This window comes from Mus musculus, chromosome 7 (assembly GCF_000001635.26).
Source record: "Mus musculus strain C57BL/6J chromosome 7, GRCm38.p6 C57BL/6J".
NCBI lineage: Eukaryota > Metazoa > Chordata > Mammalia > Rodentia > Muridae > Mus > Mus musculus.
In genome coordinates this window covers 59,086,114-59,104,880 of record NC_000073.6, presented here as the reverse complement: position 1 = coordinate 59,104,880, position 18,767 = coordinate 59,086,114, and positions in this window count along the sequence as shown.

The following is an 18,767-nucleotide window of genomic DNA, read 5'->3' as shown; positions in this document are numbered from 1 at the left end:
CAGAGAGACAGTAATTTCTCCCAAGATGCAGATTAGTAAATGAAAATCTTTGCATCAGGAATTGGATTCTTGATGGTTTGAAAATATATGGCCCCCATAGATTCATGTGTTTAAATATTTGGCTCATAGGGAATGGCACTACTAGGAGGTGTGGCCTTGTTGCAGGTAGTGTATCACTGTGTGGGTGGACTGTATCTGAAATGAACTACAGTCCAGAAATGGAGAGCACACTTGACTTGGATCTTGAGGCAAGAAAATAGCATGCCTTTGATCAAAATCTTGAAGATGGAAGACACAGGATTTTGACCTGAATCTTGAGATGGGATAACACATACTTTAGATTCAGATTGAAGCAAACCTTTAATCCACATCTTGAGGCACAGTGGCATTGCTTATGAAGTTTTATAATAAAAAGAATGAAAGAAAAACTTAGGTCCAGGTGTGGTGATACATGCTTTTAATCCCAGTGGAGAGAGCCTTTAATCCTAGTGATCAGGAGACAGAGGTGTGTAGTTCTCTAAATGCAAGGCCAGTTTTATCTATAGATTAAAGTTTTAATACATCTAAAATTCCATGACAGCCAAACTTAGGCAGTGAAGTAAACCTCTGAAGACAGAAAGCTAGTGGAATTGTAATTGAATAAGGGGACCAAGTTCTAGAACCAGCAAGCAGCAGAACTTGGAAGTTTCTACCAAGTGGTTCTGGTTTTAGAATCAAGGATAGAATTCTCCTTCATGACTAAGAAAAGTGAGTGAGACCAGGCATGTGGCAGGGCTGTTCCCACATGGATGACCAGAGACACCATTGTATGAAGCTGTGAAGATGGTACCTGGATTCCTTTGGAGACTCTAAGAGGTTAAATGTGCCAAAGCTGTGGGATCCCTGCCAAGAAAAGTTTATTAACAGGGAGTGGAAACAGCCTGAGAGTAAGAAATGTGTTGTAGCCCACAAAGCTGAAGGGAGTTGGAGATCTGAAAAGATGCACAATCTGGAATTTGATCAGATGGTATTCTGTCTCGCTTTGGTCTAGTATTTTTTCACTGTGCTCCCTTTCCTACATTTTGGAATGGCAATTCTTGTGCCATGATATGTTGGAAATATGTGAGTTGCCATTTGACTTTATACAGGATTATAGTTAAGAGATTGCATGAATATCAGAAGAGACTTTGGAATTTTAAACATTGTTGAGTCTTAAGTGGACTTATGAAATTGGGTTAAATGCATTTTGAATTATGTTAGGGCTACAAATCTACGGGGGGCAGGGAATGAAATGTGGTGGTTTGAATAGGGATTACCCTCATACATCATGTGTTTTAATGTTTCATCCATAGGGAATGGCACCTTTAGGTATGTGGCTTTGTTGGGGTGGATATGGCCTTGTTGGAGGAAGTGTGTCACTGTGTATGTTTATGTCTATGCGGGGGAAGTTTGAGGTCTCCTATGTTTAAACTCCACCCAGTGTGGAATTCCAATTTCCTCCTGGCTGCCTTTGGATCAAGATGTAGAATTCTCCTCTCCTTCAGTACCACATCAGTACACCTGTACACTACTATTTTTCCTGCCATGATGATAGTGGACTAAATCTCTAAAACTGTAAGCCAGCCCAACTTACATGTTTGCATTTATAAGAGTTGCCTTGTTCATGGTGTTTCTTGATAGCAATAAAATTGTAATGGAGACAGATTCCTTCCCATCAGTTTTTGGTCAAGGGTTCTATAGCAGCTTCCCAAACAACATAGACTACTCTCATTGCTCTTGGTTATCTACTGTTACTAGATACTAAAACCACATTGCTGACAATTCCACTCACTGCTTGCAGAACACAGAGAAGTAAGTCTGAAACTGACCTTTAAATATTTTTCTGCTGGCTAGCTTTCATGGCTCTGATACGTGTGGCAAATGCTTCATTGAGAGAAAGGTCACTAAGAGTATTACCAAGTAGCAAACCCCATTTGCTATGACATCAACCTGACCAACAAAATGTATCCATTGCTGTAATAGTAGCATGCACATTGTTATGATTATAACTACTTCTATATCAAATATAAGTCCTGGTTTGCACCAGGGAATTATTGCCTGGATTGTAAAACTAGTCAAACCTCCATGGGTTAGAGTTCATAGGCCTGAGTAGGGGAAATTTACTCCTGTTGTCTTGATAAATAGACAGTTTGTCAGTGTCTTCTAAATATTTATGTTTCCACACTCTTAGATTAGACCTGCCCTCAACCTTCTTTCTGCAGTGGCTAGCAGTTAATTCAGGTTCTCATAACTAGTGTTTAGACATAAATGACAATTGTGTGCCCAAACCAAAATAAAACTCCTATATCCATCCTTCAGCAACCCTAATGATCTGAGAACATTATGAAAGAGCAGGCAGAAGAGATTTGTGAAATGCTGTCTTCTGGACACGACACAACATCACCATTGTACCCATGACCTCATTGCAATTATGACTACATGTACACCTTCTTCACAAGACCTGTAAACATTCTACTAGACAACAGAAATTGGGTTCAATAATTTGCCAAAGATGAGAAGACATGAACAAAGAATGAGAATATGTTGTGTGTCCATGAAGGAATAGAGGAGAGGATTTGAATGTTAAAAGTTATTAACATATATTGTTTACATGTATGCCATTATTAAATAATAATATATAGTTTTAAATTTTTTGTGATCTTGTGAACCCATGTGGATATTGAAGGAGAGAGAAGATGAAACACAAAGCAATGGTCAGTAGTAATCTGTAATCATAATCATGTTTTTAGTTGTTTTTTTTTCTATATTTTCTTTTCCTGCCCCTTACTTTAAGGGGATGGATGGCTTTGATTTTGATAGGGATATCTAAAAGATAAGATAGGATAAGAGTAATAAAAGAGGATCTCTTGTATTACTGTTTTTTTCTTTTTGAAAACCTGTCTTCTATGTGCTCATTTTTTTAAAAAGTAAGAAAAAGAAGTGGCTACTGCTATTTGCTGGATGGGGTGAGCCTTCATCAGATCAGGAACCTTAAAAACTTGACGTTTCATTTTAACTACACAGTTTGTATTCTAAAAGCCAAAATTTTGCCTTTGATGTATATGCATGGATCATGACTTGCATCTCCAGAATTTGTCTATTTAAGCAGTATTTTCATCATGGTGGGGTGCTTTCTCTTCAGCTGTTTAAATTTTTTTTCTGCTAAAGAGAGAGTATAGTTTGTAATTTTTGGAAGTAAAGCTATTTATTTTTTTTAATTAGGTATTTATTTCATTTACATTTCCAATGCTATACCAAAAGTCCACACACGCTCCCCAACCCACTCCCCCACCCTCCCACTCCCACCTCTTGGCCCTGGCGTTCTGCTGTACTGAGCATATAAAGTTTACGTGTCCAATGGGCCTCTCTTTTTACTGATGAACGACTAGGCCACCTTCTGATATATATGCAGCTGGAGACACGAGCTCCAGGGTATACTGGATAGGTCATATTGTTGTTCCACCTACAGGGTTGCAGATCTCCTTAGTTCCTTGGTTACTTTCTCTAGCTCCTCCACTGGGGGCTCTGTGATCCATCCAATAGCTGACTGTGAGCATCCACTTCTGTGTTTGCTAGGCCCCAGCATAATCTCACAAGAGACAGCTATATCTGGGCCCTTTCAGCAAAATCTTGCTAGTGTATGCAATGGCATTTGGAAGCTGATTATGGGATGGATCCCCGGATATGGCAGTATCTAGATGGTCCATCCTTTTGTCTCAGCTCCAAACTTTGTCTCTGTAACTCCTTCCATGGGTGTTTTGTTCCCAATTCTAAGAAGGGGCAAAGTGTCCACACTTTGGTCTTCGTTCTGCTTGAGTTTCATGTTTTGCAAATTGTATCTTATATCTTGGGTATTCTAAGTTTTTGGGCTAAAATCCACTTATCAGTGGGTACATGTTATGTGAGTTCTTTTGTGATTGGGTTACCTCACTCAGGATGATACCTTCCAGGTCCATCCATTCACCTAGGAATTTCATAAATTCATTCTTTTTAATAGCTGAGTAGTACTCCATTGTGTAAATGTACCACATTTTCTGTATCCATTCCTCTGTTGAGGGGCATCTGGGTTCTTTCCAGCTTCTGGCTATTATAAATAAGGCTGCTATGAACATAGTGGAGCATGTGTCTTCTTACCGGTTGGAACATCTTCTGGATATATACCCAGGAGAGGTATTGCAGGATCCTCTGGTAGTACTATGTCCAGTTTTCTGAGGAAACGCCAGGCTGATTTCCAGAGTGGTAGTACAAGCTTGCAATCCCCTCAACAGTGGAGGAGTGTTCCTCTTTCTCCACATCCTTGCCAGCACCTGCTGTCACCTGAATTTTTGATCTTAGCCATTCTGACTGGTATGAGGTGGAATCTCAGGGTTGTTTTGATTTGCATTTCCTGATGATTAAGGATGTTGAACATTTTTTCAAGTGCTTCTCAGCCATTCGGTATTCCACAAGTGAGAATTTTTTGTTTAGCTCTGTACCCCATTATTGATGAGGTCATTTGATTTTCTGGAGTCCACCATCTTGAGTTCTTTATATATATTGGATATTAGTCCCCTATCTGATTTAGAATAGGTAAAGATCCTTTCCCAATCTGTTGGTGGCCTTTTTGTCTTATTGACGGTGTCTTTTGCCTTACAGAAGCTTTGTAATTTTATGAGGTCCCATTTGACGATTCTCGATCTTACAGTATAAGCTATTGCTGTTCTATTCAGGATTTTTTTCCCCTGTGACCATATCTTCGAGGCTTTTCCGTACTTTCACCTCTATAAGTTTCAGTGTCTCTGGTTTTATGTGGAGTTCCTTAATCCACTTAGATTTGACATTAGTACAAGGAGAAAGGAATGGATCAATTCACATTCTTCTACATGATAACTGCCAGTTGTGCCAGCACCATTTGTTGAAAATGCTGTCTTTTTTCCACTGGATGGTTTTTGCTCCATTGTCAAAGATCAAGTGACCATAGGTATGTGGGTTCATTTCTGGGTCTTCAATTCTATTGCAGTGGTCTACTTGTCTGTCGCTATACTAGTACCATGCAGTTTTTAATCACAATTGCTCTGTAGTACAGCTTTATGTCAGGCATGGTGATTCCACCGGAGGTTTTTTTTATCCTTGAGCAGAGTTTTTGCTATCCTAGGTTGTTTTTTTTTTTCTCCAGATGTATTTGCAGATTGCCCTTTCTAATTCATTGAAGAATGAGTTGGATTTTTTAATGGGGATTGCATTGGATCTGTAGATTGCTTTTGGCAAGATAGCCATTTTTTTTTTCACATCGAGACAGATGTGCATAGTAGGATGATTGTTGCTGTGTATTTTAGAAATAAAAGTGCTTTTAAACTTACAATGTATTAAGAGGCAGTACAATAAAATTCATGTTACTAGATGTTGGTGTATTTTGGGATGAGTGATCTTGTTTCTCTGGGGTTTAGTTTTCTCATCTCTGAATGGAAGATAGTGAAGCCTTACTGCTGTTGTCAGGATGGGAACCAAAGGATAGGTTCATGCTTCTGCTCAGTGCTCTCTGTAGGGTGTGACTCCTGTTGTTGTCATAGTCTCTCACCCACTTTCTCCCTGAGATTGTGTGTGATTTGAGCTGTGGTTAGAGAAAGCACAGCCAGTCTGCTGGTGATTAAACTTTCAAGAAAATGAAATGTAGTCTTCCTTTTTTTTTCTTATTTTATCTATTTTTTATTAGATATTTTCTTTATATACATTTCAAATGCTATCCCGAAAGTTCCCTATACCCTCCCTCTGCCCTCCTCCCCTCCCTACCCACTCCTGCTCTTGGCCCTGGCATTCCCCTGTACTAGGGCATATAAAGTTTGCAATACCAAGCGGCCTCTCTTACCAGTTATGGCTGACTAGGCTAGAGATATGAGCTCGGGGGTACTGGTTAGTTCATATTGTTGTTCCACCTATAGGGTTGCAGACCCCTTCAGCTCCTTGGGTGCTTTCTCTAGCTTCTCCATTGGGGGCCCTGTGTTCCATCTTATAGATGACTGTGAGCATCCACTTCTGTATTAACCAGGCACTGGCATAGCCTCATATGAGACAGCTATAACAGGGTCCCTTCAGCAAAATCTTCCTGGCATATGCAATAGTGTCTGGGTTTGGTGGCTGATCGTGAGATGGATCCCCGGGTGGGGTAGTCTCTGGATAGTCCATCCTTTCGTCTTAGCTCCAAAAAATGTAGTCTTTTTTTTTTTATTTTTTTTTATTTTTTTATTTTTTTTTTATTTTTTTCCATTTTTTATTAGGTATTTAACTCATTTACATTTCCAATGCTATACCAAAAGTCCCCCATATCCACCCACCCCCACTCCCCTGCCCACCCACTCCCCCTTTTTGGCCCTGGTGTTCCCCTGTACTGGGGCATATAAAGTTTGCAAGTCCAATGGGCCTCTCTTTCCAGTGATGGCCGACTAGGCCATTTTTGGATATATATGCAGCTAGAGTCAAGAGCTCCGGGGTACTGGTTAGTTCATAATGTTGTTCCACCTATAGGGTTGCAGATCCCTTTAGCTCCTTGGCTACTTTCTCTAGCTCCTCCATTGGGAGCCCTATGATCCATCCATTAGCTGACTGTGAGCATCCACTTCTGTGTTTGCTAGGCCCCGGCATAGTCTCACAAGAGACAGCTACATCTGGGTCCTTTCAATAAAATCTTGCTAGTGTATGCAATGGTGTCAGCGTTTGGATGCTGATTATGGGGTGGATCCCTGGATATGGCAGTCTCTACATGGTCCATCCTTTCATCTCAGCTCCAAACTTTGTCTCTGTAAATCCTTCCATGGGTGTTTTGTTCCCAAATCTAAGGAGGGGCATAGTGTCCACACTTCAGACTTCATTCTTCTTGAGTTTCATGTGTTTAGCAAATTATATCTTATATCTTGGGTATCCTAGGTTTGGGGCTAATATCCACTTATCAGTGAATACATATTGTGTGAGTTTCTTTGTGAATGTGTTACCTCACTCAGGATGATGCCCTCCAGGTCCATCCATTTGGCTAGGAATTTCATAAATTCATTCTTTTTAATAGCTGAGTAGTACTCCATTGTGTAGATGTACCACATTTTCTGTATCCATTCCTCTATTGAGGGGCATCTAGGTTCTTTCCAGCTTCTGGCTATTATAAATAAGGCTGCTATGAACATAGTGGAGCATGTGTCCTTCTTACCTGTTGGGGCATCTTCTGGATATATGCCCAGGAGAGGTATTGCTGGATCCTCCGGTAGTACTATGTCCAGTTTTCTGAGGAACCGCCAGACTGATTTCCAGAGTGGTTGTACAAGCCTGCACTCCCACCAACAATGGAGGAGTGTTCCTCTTTCTCCACATCCACGCCAGCATCTGCTGTCACCTGAATTTTTGATCTTAGCCATTCTGACTGGTGTGAGGTGGAATCTCAGGGTTGTTTTGATTTGCATTTCCCTGATGATTAAAGATGTTGAACATTTTTTCAAGTGCTTCTCTGCCATTCGGTATTCCTCAGGTGAGAATTCTTTGTTCAGTTCTGAGCCCCATTTTTTAATGGGGTTATTTGATTTTCTGAAGTCCACCTTCTTGAGTTCTTTATATATGTTGGATATTAGTCCCCTATCTGATTTAGGATAGGTAAAGATCCTTTCCCAATCTGTTGGTGGTCTTTTTGTCTTATTGACGGTGTCTTTTGCCTTGCAGAAACTTTGGAGTTTCATTAGGTCCCATTTGTCAATTCTCGATCTTACAGCACAAGCCATTGCTGTTCTGTTCAGGAATTTTTCCCCTGTGCCCATATCTTCAAGGCTTTTCCCCACTTTCTCCTCTATAAGTTTCAGTGTCTCTGGTTTTATGTGAAGTTCCTTGATCCACTTAGATTTGACCTTAGTACAAGGAGATAAGTATGGATCGATTCGCATTCTTCTACACGATAACAACCAGTTGTGCCAGCACCAATTGTTGAAAATGCTGTCTTTCTTCCACTGGATGGTTTTAGCTCCCTTGTCGAAGATCAAGTGACCATAGGTGTGTGGGTTCATTTCTGGGTCTTCAATTCTATTCCATTGGTCTACTTGTCTGTCTCTATACCAGTACCATGCAGTTTTTATCACAATTGCTCTGTAGTAATGCTTTAGGTCTGGCATGGTGATTCCGCCAGAAGTTCTTTTATCCTTGAGAAGACTTTTTGCTATCCTAGGTTTTTTGTTATTCCAGACAAATTTGCAAATTGCTCCTTCCAATTCGTTGAAGAATTGAGTTGGAATTTTGATGGGGATTGCATTGAATCTGTAGATTGCTTATGGCAAGATAGCCATTTTTACAATGTTGATCCTGCCAATCCATGAGCATGGGAGATCTTTCCATCTTCTGAGATCTTCCTTAATTTCTTTCTTCAGAGATTTGAAGTTTTTATCATACAGATCTTTCACTTCCTTAGTTAGAGTCACGCCAAGGTATTTTATATTATTTGTGACTATTGAGAAGGGTGTTGTTTCCCTAATTTCTTTCTCAGCCTGTTTATTCTTTGTATAGAGAAAGGCCATTGATTTGTTTGAGTTTATTTTATATCCAGCTACTTCACCGAAGCTGTTTATCAGGTTTAGGAGTTCTCTGGTAGAATTTTTAGGGTCACTTATATATACTATCATATCATGTGCAAAAAGTGATATTTTGACTTCCTCTTTTCCAATTTGTATCCCCTTGATCTCCTTTTGTTGTCGAATTGCTCTGGCTAATACTTCAAGTACTATGTTGAAAAGGTAGGGAGAAAGTGGGCAGCCTTGTCTAGTCCCTGATTTTAGTGGGATTGCTTCCAGCTTCTCTCCATTTACTTTGATGTTGGCTACTGGTTTGCTGTAGATTGCTTTTATCATGTTTAGGTATGGGCCTTGAATTCCTGATCTTTCCAAAACTTTTATCATGAATGGGTGTTGGATCTTGTCAAATGCTTTTTCTGCATCTAACGAGATGATCATGTGGTTTTTGTCTTTGAGTTTGTTTATATAATGGATTACATTGATGGATTTTCGTATATTAAACCATCCCTGCATCCCTAGAATAAAACCTACTTGGTCAGGATGGATGATTGCTTTAATGTGTTCTTGGATTCGGTTAGCGAGAATTTTATTGAGGATTTTTGCATCGATATTCATAAGAGAAATTGGTCTGAAGTTCTCTATCTTTGTTGGATCTTTCTGTGGTTTAGGTATCAGAGTAATAGTGGCTTCATAAAATGAGTTGGGTAGAGTACCTTCTACTTCTATTTTGTGAAATAGTTTGTGCAGAATTGGAATTAGATCTTCTTTGAAGGTCTGATAGAACTCTGCACTAAACCCATCTGGTCCTGGGCTTTTTTTGGTTGGGAGACTATTAATAACTGCTTCTATTTCTTTAGGTGATATGGGACTGTTTAGATGGTCAACTTGATCCTGATTCAACTTTGGTACCTGGTATCTGTCCAGAAATTTGTCCATTTCGTGCAGGTTTTCCAGTTTTGTTGAGTATAGCCTTTTGTAGAAGGATCTGATGGTGTTTTGGATTTCTTCAGGATCTGTTGTTATGTCTCCCTTTTCAGTTCTGATTTTGTTAATTAGGATTTTGTCTCTGTGCCCTCTAGTGAGTCTAGCTAAGGGTTTATCTATCTTGTTGATTTTCTCAAAGAACCAACTCCTCGTTTGGTTAATTCTTTGAATAGTTCTTCTTGTTTCCACTTGGTTGATTTCGCCTCTGAGTTTGATTATTTCCTGCCGTCTACTCCTCTTGGGTGAATTTGCTTCCTTTTCTTCTAGACCTTTTAGGTGTGTTGTCAAGCTGCTAGTATGTGCTCTCTCCCGTTTCTTCTTGGAGGCACTCAGAGCTATGAGTTTCCCTCTTAGAAATGCTTTCATTGTGTCCCATAGGTTTGTGTATGTTGTGGCTTCATTTTCATTAAACTCTAAAAAGTCTTTAATTTCTTTCTTTATTCCTTCCTTGACCAAGGTATCATTGAGAAGAGTGTTATTCAGTTTCCACGTGAATGTTGGCTTTCCATTATTTATGTTGTTATTGAAGATCAGTCTTAGGCCATGGTGGTCTGATAGGATACATGGGACAATTTCAATATTTTTGTATCTATTGAGGCCTGTTTTGTAACCAATTATATGGTCAATTTTGGAGAAGGTCCCGTGAGGTGCTGAGAAGAAGGTATATCCTTTTGTTTTAGGATAAAATGTTCTGTAGATATCTGTCAGGTCCATTTGTTTCATTACTTCTGTTAGTTTCACTGTGTCCCTGTTTAGTTTCTGTTTCCACGATCTGTCCTTTGAAGAAAGTGGTGTGTTGAAGTCTCCCACTATTATTGTGTGAGGTGCAGTGTATGCTTTGAGCTTTACTAAAGTGTCTCTAATGAATGTGGCTGCCCTTGCATTTGGTGCGTAGATATTCAGAATTGAGAGTTCCTCTTGGAGGATTTTACCTTTGATGAGTATGAAGTGTCCCTCCTTGTCTTTTTTGATAACTTTGGGTTGGAAGTCGATTTTATCCGATATTAAAATGGCTACTCCAGCTTGTTTCTTCAGTCCATTTGCTTGGAAAATTGTTTTCCAGCCTTTCACTCTGAGGTAGTGTCTGTCTTTTTCCCTGAGATGGGTTTCCTGTAAGCAGCAGAATGTTGGGTCCTGTTTGTATAGCCAGTCTGTTAGTCTATGTCATTTATTGGGGAATTGAGTCCATTGATATTAATAGATATTAAGGAAAAGTAATTGTTGCTTCCTTTTATTTTTGTTGTTAGAGTTAGCATTCTGTTCTTGTGGCTGTCTTCTTTTTGGTTTGTTGAATGATTACTTTCTTGGTTGTTCTAGGGCGTGATTTCCGTCCTTGTATTGCTTCTTTTCTGTTATTATCCTTTGAAGGGCTGGATTCGTGGAAAGATATTGTGTGAATTTGTTTTTGTCGTGGAATACTTTGGTTTCTCCATGTATGGTAATTGAGAGTTTGGCCGGGTATAGTAGCCTGGGCTGGCATTTGTGTTCTCTTAGTGTCTGTATAACATCTGTCCAGGCTCTTCTGGCTTTCATAGTCTCTGGTGAAAAGTCTGGTGTAATTCTGATAGGCCTTCCTTTATATGTTACTTGACCTTTCTCCCTTACTGCTTTTAATATTCTATCTTTATTTAGTGCATTTGTTGTTCTGATTATTATGTGTCGGGAGGAATTTCTTTTCTGGTCCAGTCTATTTGGAGTTCTGTAGGCTTCTTGTATGATCATGGGCATCTCTTTTTTTACGTTTGGGAAGTTTTCTTCTATTATTTTGTTGAAGATATTAGCTGGCCCTTTAAGTTGAAAATCTTCATTCTCATCAATTCCTATTATCCGTAGGTTTGGTCTTCTCATTGTGTCCTGGATTACCTGGATGTTTTGAGTTAGGATCCTTTTGCATTTTGTATTTTCTTTGACTGTTGTGTCGATGTTCTCTATGGAATCTTCTGCACCTGAGATTCTCTCTTCCATTTCTTGTATTCTGTTGCTGATGCTCGCATCTATGGTTCCAGATTACTTTCCTAGGGTTTCTATCTCCAGCGTTGCCTCGTTTTGGGTTTTCTTTATTGTGTCTACTTCCCCTTTTAGTTCTAGTATGGTTTTGTTCATTTCCATCACCTGTTTGGATGTGTTTTCCTGTTTTTCTTTAATGATTTCTACCTGTTTGGCTGTGTTTTCCTGCTTTTCTTTAAGGGCCTGTAACTCTTTAGCAGTGCTCTCCTGTAATTCTTTAAGTGACTTATGAAAGTCCTTCTTGATGTCCTCTATCATCATCATGAGAAATGTTTTTAAATCTGGGTCTAGATTTTCGGTTGTGTTGGGGTGCCCAGGACTAGGTGGGGTGGGAGTGCTGCGTTCTGATGATGGTGAGTGGTCTTGATTTCTGTTAGTAGGATTCTTACGTTTGCCTTTCGCCATCTGGTAATCTCTGAAGCTAGCTGTTTTAGTTGTCACTGTTAAGAGCTTGTTCTTCAGGTGACTCTGTTAGCCTCTATGAGCAGACCTGGAGGGTAGCACTCTCCTTAGTTTCAGTGGGCAGAGTATTCTCTGCAGGCAAGCTCTCTTCTTGCAAGGCAGGTACCCAGATATCTGGTGTTCGAACCAGATTCCTGGCAGAAGTTGTGTTCCACTCACTAGAGGTCTTAGGATCACGTGTGGAATCCTGTGTGGGCCCTTGCGGGTGTCAGGCGACTCAGCTGGCAAGGTAGCCCGGGGCTCGAGTGGAGCGTTTTGGGTTTGTGCCCCAGATCAAGCCCGGGTAGCCTGCTTCCCTATGTACCGCAGTCTCAAGTTCCCCGCGATTGGATTGGGGCAGGCGCTGTGTTCCACTCACCAGAGGTCTTAGGGTACCGTGGGGAGTCCCGTGTGGGCCCTTGCGGGTGTTGGGCAAGACTCTGCTGGCAAGGTAGCCTGGGGCTCGAGTCTCGAGTCGAGCGGAAGGGACTTGTGCCCCAGATCAGGCCCGGGTAGCCTGCTTCCCTATGTACCGCAGTCTCAAGTTCCTCGTGATTGGATTGGGGCAGGCGCTGTGTTCCACTCACCAGAGGTCTTAGGATCCCGTGGGGAGTCCCGTGTGGGCCCTTGCGGGTGTTGGGCAAGACTCTGCTGGCAAGGAAGCCCGGGGCTCGAGTCGAGCGGAAGGGACTTGTCAAATGTAGTCTTTCTTAAAACAAACAAACAAACAAACAAATAAAAAACTGGGGAGATTCCTAGACTTTCCTGTTTTTAGAAGAAAGATTTGGAAGGTGGTAAAATGAAGAAAATGTTACAAGAAAATATGCTGGAAAAAGTCCTCTATGTCACTACTGGAGAGAAATGTGGCTGGTTATATGATTCATTTCCTCAGTCAAGGTTTGGGAAGATGTTAGTTGGAATCTGAACGAATCATTGCTACATCTGGCAAGAGAGGAAATCTGAGTGATCATCAATTACTATCTGGAATTTGAACATCCTTGGGAATTTCAATGCTATAGTCACCTTGGACTGCATGAAAAATATCATAGACGGCCAGCTCAGAAAAAAAAAAAAAGACATTGTTCTTACATTTCTGGAGTTAAGAAGTCTAAAATGAAGTGCCAGTCTGATGGATTCTTGTAAGTCCACCAAGTGTTGTGTCCTCACATAAGGGTAACAGAAAGCAATTCTTTAAGCCCACTTTCATAAAAGCACAGTTGTCGCTTCTGTCTCTGACCAGCAGAAAAGAGCGACGGCACAGCGTTCTTCTCAAAGCAGTTTATTCAGGAACCTTTCAACATGTATGCAGGAAAAAAAAATCTCTCTTCTTTTTTCTCTCTCCCCACCCCCAATTGCAATACCTTATATAACCCTCCTACCATGCCCCATCAGCCCAGTCCATTTAACAGCAGTTCATTGGCCAGAATCACCACTCATCATATGGTCCGATCTTGCATCATGGTGCATCTGTGCAGTTCTCACGATGGACACGGCTTATTTTCAGGTGTATGAGGAAGTCAGGTGCAAGTCATAAGACTTGGCTGCAGTTCCGGGCGCCATATTGGGGCTGCTGCCACACCCGCTCCTCACATCCTCCCCTTCTTTACTCATTGGCAGAGAGAATGTCTGTCTTAGGTTGCCCCCTGCGGCAATGCCCCTTACCCATCATCAGGAGACAAACAGTGTTGGTTTGATCCCTGTCTTAGGTTGGTGACACGCCCAGGGAGTCTTACCCATCACTGACTACTTCTCTAGCATGCCAAGCCACACTTGAGGAGATTATCCTGTTTCCACTGCCACAAAAGCCTGTATCATCAAGGCTTGGGCTCTGTGCTGATGACTCTGTACGCGGCAGATGCACCAGAAGGCCAAGATGCCAATGAGAATTGGACACATGGCAAGTCCACCAATGTCAGCCCACTCATTCAGGTGGGAGACTGCTGTGGCGATCCAGCTGGCCAATCCTTCAGCCATGGACACGTTGACATGAGTGGAATTATTATGTACGATGGACTGTCTCAATAAGGGATATGGCTGCAGCCATGTCTGTGGTGGCAGAACAGTGACAACGGCCACAGTAATGTCAAAATCCCTTTTAGGTCTGAACAAAGTCATAGCAGAAGGAGCCTGAACAGGCCAGGGTACAAAACGAGGCATCCTAGTAACAACAGCTAAATGTTGCAAAGATGCATTCCAGCACATACTATAATAACAAATATCACTACTACAATTAACAACATTATTCTCATAACTACCATTATAAACAATAAACACAAAAGGAGGCCACATACAAACAAACGTAGCCTGAAAAGAACATTACTCCCTCCAGCAAATTGAAATACAGAAGACTCAAACACACAAGAACCATTCCAATAAAAACTTGCACTGCCCCAGTCCCCTCCCACCACCATGCTTAAGCGGGAAAGATCAGTGCAACTGCCATTTATACCACATAACAGCCATACATTAAAAGGATTACTAGCTCCTACTTGAGCTGGATTTTGATATGTCCAATTATACCCTGAAAAGGAACTATTATGGACTGTACCTATATAAGGGGGAAAGGAAAAATAATTCTTCACTGCCCAAGCTACTTTTCTAGATTGACAGCTGGTCCAAGGTGGAAGGGAATTATGAACACCCCCAGAAAGGGAGGTCCATCCAGTTTGAGAGGGTATAGTGCCATTGCCCTTGGATATACTGGCAGGCCACACCCCTTGAGTCCAGGTAGTATTAGCTTTAGTAGAACTCTTAACTGGCATATCCAACCATGCTGTGGTCTGATTAAAAGCTGAACACAATTACTCATCTGTGAAATATTTCGAATCGTCTGAAAACACAACAATCCCTTTAGCTGAAGCTGCATAGATTCCTGCACTGGAGCTATCTCTCCATCCCATGGTAAAAAAGGCAATTGTAGCGAAGCCTTAAATGTAAAGAATTGAAGAAACACTTGTGCCCAATATGTCAAAGGCATGGGTATCAGGAGCACAGACATAATTCCCCAACGTAGCTCTTTAGTTCTCACTAGCGGAAGCATTCCCAGCCAGAGGAATATCAATGTTTTCATCGTTCTCCTTGTTTTGAATTGTTCTGGTGAGCAGTTCTGGGACCCACAGCAATTGTTGGTGATCCTGGAGAAACACACAAACAGACCCTCTCGCCCAAACCAACACTGGGCCAGGGCCCTTCCAACAACCAGTCAAGACATCCTTCCACATGACCATGCCTTTTGGAGAAATATCAGGATTAACATGTCGCTCAGCTGCAACACACCCTTGTTTATCTTCATTCAAAAAATTCAAAGTAAATAAGGCAATGGCTAATCTCTCTCTTGGTGTGGACCCAGCAGGGGCAATTCCCCCCTTTTGTTAAATTAAACATTCTTTTAAAGTAAGATGGGCTCGTTCTATAATGCCTTGGCCCTGAGGGTTTTATGGCAACCCATGCACCAGATGGACGCCCATCATCTTGCAAAAGGAAACAAAAGAGGCTGAAGTATAGGCTGGTCCATTATCAGTTTTTAGTTCTTTAGGCTGTCCCCAGGCACCCCAAGCCTCAAAACAATGTGCAATAACCTGGTGTGCCTCTCACCTGTCTGTAAGGAGGAAAAAATAATGCCAGAGGCTGTAACTATGGAAACATGAATATATTTTAACTTTCCAAACTCAAGAAAATGGGTAACATCCACTTGCCACAAATGTAGGGGGCACAATCCCCGGGGGTTAACCCCCACACTGACTTGAGGCAATAAAGGGGCACAGGTTTTGCATGCCTTCACGATTTCTCTCACCTCTGCTAGAGAAATTTTAAATCATGATGACAAAGTCTTTGAATTAACACGAAATTGTGCATGAAAATCACGTGCCAAATCAATAGATGAGGCCATTAAAAAGGCCATGCATTTTCTGGAAGCTTTATCAACTATATCATTCCCTTCTGCAAGGGGTCCTGGAAATCCAGTACGAGCATGGATACCTTGAATAAAAAAGGGTAAATGCCGATTCAAAATAATTCTTTGCAACTTATAACTAATTATCCAATGGTAGATCTCAAATTTATTTTGCCTACTATCTGCAAACACTGCAGCATATTTACAACATACTGGCTGTCAGAAATCAAATTAAAGGGACCTGGAATTAATTCTAATACTTTAATCACAAATTGAAATTCAATGACTTGTGGAGATGCAGGGGGAAACTGAATGGTAACTGAGGATGATCCTGTTATTAAATAGGCTCCTTGTCCTGTTTTAGAAACACCTGTAAAAACAAGAGGAGCATCTGGCAATGGATCTCTAGCAGGAATATAAGGAAAGATTACTGAATGTACTTTAACCAACTGTAACATTGGATTCTTGGGGTAATGCTTATCTATAAGGCCTTGAAAATTACACCTCAAAATAGCCCAATTATCCTCCGTGGCTGTTAACACTTCAATTTGCTTAGCATTATACGGTACTATTAGACTTTCAGGTGCAACTCCAAAAAACTGCATGCTTTGCTGTATACCAATCAGAGCCAACTGAGCTACTGAGGCAGGATAATAAACAAGTGTCTTGTCTGGGGAGATTTTTGGGTGTGTCCATAACAGGGGAGCTCCCTGCCATAAAACCCCAGTGGGTTGCGACTCTGTTTGCAGTACGCACAAGATAAACTGTTTGGACTCATCTCGGCATTTCAAGGTAGCACTCTGAATACTCTGTTCTACTAACAACAAAGCCTTCCTGGCAGCATCAGTAAGATATCTGGGAGAATTTAAATCTGTATTGCCTGGTAAGATATCATATAATGGCTGTAATTGTTTACTGGTCAAAGAGAGATAGGGTCGGACTCATTGAATATCTCCCAATAACTTTTGAAAATCATTCAGGGTGCATAATCCATCTGTGCGAAACTGAATCTTTTGAGGGGACACATATTTTGACGTAATTTTTGTTCCTAAATAATTCACTACAACATCCTTTTGCACCTTTTCTGGGGCCACTACTAAATTCTGTTCCTTCAACTGTGTTACTACAAAGCTATAAGCTTCATCAAGCAAGGCATCCCTGGGAGCCGCAAAAAGTATATCATCCATATAGTGATAACACTTCACGTTTGGAAATCACTCTCGAACACCTTTCAGAGCTGCATCAACATAGCATTGACACATAGTGGGACTGTTCGCTATCCCTTGTGGCAGAACTGTCCACTCAAACCTTTTATCAGGTTCAGAATGATTTTGGGAGGGGACAGTCAAATCTTACCATATCATTTGATGCAACAGGATGGAGAAAAAACAATCTTTAATATCTAAAACTATAATGGGCCAATTTCGGGACAAGGCTGAAGGCAATGGCAGTCCCCTCTGTGCAGGCCTCATTAAGATTATTTCTTATTTATTTCTCTAAAATCATGCAAAAGTCTCCATTTTTCTGATTTTTTTCTTTATAACAAATATTGGAGTATTCCAGGGAGATGCAGAGGGCCGAATATGTCCTAACTCCAATTGTTCTTGTACCAGCTCTTTCACAGCTTTTAATTTTTCTGAGGGGAGTGGCCACTGAGGAACCCATACTGGATCCTCAGTCTTCTGTATAATAGGTAATGCTCCCTCAGTGGCCCCTAGGAAAAACCCAGTCTGGTCCTCTCATTCTTTTTGCAAACCGGCATTGGAGAGGTTCTACCTTGCAGAAATTGCCCTAATCCTTTTCCAGGAATATATCCCATGTCCAGCATCATGTCAGGGCCTTGCTGCCATAGCCTCCTACATCAGTCAGAACAAAGCCCATCTGAGTCATCATATCACAGCCCCACAGAGAGACTGGAACAGCCAACACATATGGCTGAAACTGTCCAGAATGTTCTTCCAATATAGGAAGCGGGAACTCATTTTGGGCATCTGAGCGTACCCGAGTCCTCTCAGAGTTTGTTCTGACTGTTGCTTGGGCCAACCAGAGGGCCAATCTCTGGTACTGATGATACTACTATCAGCACCAGTATCTAGGAGACCAGATATAGCTTTGCCTTCAATCCTGAGCTTCAATAGGAGTTGGGTATCAAGATTTAGAGAGCAAAATATATTGGAGGTCCCAGTAGAGCCAAATCCCTTGTCTCCCCGTTCTGAATCTTTGGCTGGAAATTGTGAGTGACAGCTGGGCAAAAGGAGCAATTGAGCTATTCTATCACCAGGGGAAATGGCAACGATGCCTCTAGGGGAAGATACCATAATCTTAACCTTTCCTGTAAAATCTGAATCGATTACTCCTGGATGAACTATTAATCCCTGCATGGTAACAGAGCTCCTTCCCAAAATCAGTCCCACCATATCAGCTGGCAGTGGGTCTTTAAAGTCTGTGTCCACCAGCTGGACTCCCATGTGGGGTGGTAATATGAGTCGGGTGGTGGAACAGAGGTGGAGTCCTGCACTCCCTGTTGTTGCTCTCCGGGGTGACTCCATTGCATCGGTGGCCTCAAACTGGGCCATCCCTCAGCTACTGCCCCATATATTTGAGGGCCCTGGGGTCAGGGGCCCCTTTTCAAGTTTTTTGGTGGGGCAAAAAAAACTTGACATCTAATTCTTTATGCTTATATGGATTAATTGCTTGCCTGCATTCTTTGGTGCACTGTTCAAAAATCAGCTGCTTCAGTAGAGGCATGGCAGCATCAGGGTCTCCAAAAACACAGCCTCCTGCATCTACAAGATGAGCCACAAAGTCAGCAAAGGGCTCTGTGGGCCCCTGAACAATCTTGGTCAGGTTCCCACTCACCTCTCCTCTATTCGGAAGAGACGCCCATGCTTTAGTCCCTATGTTATTAATTT